This window comes from Molossus molossus, unplaced genomic scaffold (genome assembly GCF_014108415.1).
Source record: "Molossus molossus isolate mMolMol1 unplaced genomic scaffold, mMolMol1.p scaffold_m16_p_9, whole genome shotgun sequence".
Lineage (NCBI taxonomy): Eukaryota > Metazoa > Chordata > Mammalia > Chiroptera > Molossidae > Molossus > Molossus molossus.
The window spans coordinates 90,340,404-90,342,679 of NW_023425403.1; positions in this window are offsets into that span (position 1 = coordinate 90,340,404).

A 2,276-nucleotide genomic window follows, 5' to 3' on the forward strand; every position below is an offset into this window, starting at 1 on the left:
GGAGGGCGTGGGAGCGGGGAGAACGGGTCAATGGGAACAAAAGGGGGACATTGGTAATACTTTCAACAATTACAAAAACGAAATACAATGATAAAATTACTGTTTGTATTAGTTTCCTAGAGCTGCGATTATTACAAATTGGATGGCTTAAAACGACAGAAATGTATCCCCTCGGAGTTCTGGGGGCTCAGAGTTTAAAGTCACAGTGTCAGCAGGCCCTACCCACTCCGAACTGGCAGGGCAGACACTTCTTGCCCTTAGCTTCTGGTGGCTCCCAGCAGTCCTTGGTGTCGCGTCGCTCCCATCTCTGCCCCATCTTCCCTCGGCTTTCTTCTCAGCGTATCTCTGTGTTACCGCCTCTTTTTTTTTTCCTTTAATTTTTACCCAATGACATGCTTTTTTAATTGCTTTTAGAATGAAAGGAAGGGGGAGAGAGAGAGAGAGAGAGAGAGAGAGAGAGAGAGAGAGAGAGAAATCTAACCCACAACCTAGGTCTGTGCCCTGATCGAGAATCCAACCCGAAACCTTTTGGTGTGGGGACAGCGCTCCAACCAACTGGGCCACCGGCCAGGGCCCCTCCTCTTCTTTAAAGGACATCATCCACTGGGTTCAGGGTCCACTTAATCCAGCATGCTCTCATCTAGTCATATTTGCAAAGACTCTGTTTCTAAATCTGAGGTTCCAAGTGGACATACATTTTGGGAGGATACTATTCACTCAGTACACTATTTAAATGACAGGAAGATGGACTTTTAAAATATTTCTCTGGATTTCTTCATCTTGCATATCTTTCAAATATCCTCTAGAGGAGGAGAGAGAATAATCACAAAGAGTTCCCACAAAGCTAATTTAAATTTAGGGGCTTCACAAAAAAAATTCAAAACAATCCTCATTAATGTTTTCTTCAGCTCAGGTACACATCTCATTGGAAAAGGGCCCTTCCTTTCTGAGCCCACCCTCCCACTCTGAGCCAGGGCTGTCCTAGGGTGTCTACCTACCTGAGAACAAAGAGGCAGCCGTAAGAACAGGGAAAACCTCAAGGGGCTGAAGTGGGGAAGAACGATCCCTTAGGACTTTCAAAGCCTCATTTTAGAGTAAATTAAAATGTGTTTGTACAGCCCTGGCCAGTTTGGCTCAGTGGTTGGAGCGTCGGCTCACGGTCTGGAGAGACCCGGGTTCGGTTCCCGCTAAGGGCACGTACCTTGGTTGCAGTTTGTCCTCGGCCCTGGTTGGGGTTGTGTGAGTGGCAGCCGCTCGATGTGTCTCTCTCGCATCGATGTTTCTCTCTCTCTCTCTTCCTCCCTCTCTCTCCCTCTTACTCTATGAATGCAAAAAGTGTCCTCAGATGAGGATTAAAAAAAAGAGAAGAAAAGAAATCAAATAATATTCAGTAACTAGGACAAAAGTTGCCTTCCTACTACTGGAATGTCCAGTTTCCGTGTTCACACAATCATACAATCATCCTGAGAGGAGGCTCAGGTCAATTATTCAGGTCCAAAACTGGATTTCAGAAACCAAAACAAAAATAAACCAATTTAAAAACAAAAACACTGGGCTCAACCAGAAGTGGTTTTGCCCCCCCCCCCCCAAGCCCAGGACAGTCTGTAAAACTGTCGCGACGAGGGGGGGTGCTGGCATCGGGAGACCAGGGAGCTGCTGAGGTCCTGCAGTGCCCAGGCAAACCCTTCACAGCTAAGAGTGACCCCGCCCAAAGCATCGGCTGTGCCAAGACCGAGAAGCCCTGGTCCAGCTCGTAGAAAATCTGTCACATTTCTCTCCTGCTCAAATAGCTGCATGTTATCTTTGAGAATTCAAGCTCCTTGGCCTTTAGTCCTTCTAGAACTTTCCCAAGGTTGCCTCTCCAGCCTTATCGCTCACTACTCCCAATATCAGCCCTTCTTACCCACCACCCTGGACCTACACACAACACTGCTCAAGCTCTTCACAGCTCACCTTACTTGGAGACCGTTGCCCATTCTCACACGCAAACCTTAGGTGTCCTTCAAGGACCAGCTCAGCCCCACCTGCTTCCAGAAACGCTCTGGGATAAGCCCCACCCTCGCAGTCCCCTCTCCCATCCAGCGTCCCCCTCCCCTCACTGGGTAACTCCAGCCACACTTGTCTCCTTGCTGTCCCGCTGATACACCGAGCTCTTTCCCGCCTCTCCTGGCTGCTGGGTGCCGGGCTTCCTATCCTTTGGGTGTCAGCTTAGATGGCATCGCCTCAGAAGGACCCTCCCTGAACCTCCTTTCACTCCCCGCGTTCTCTGTCACCGC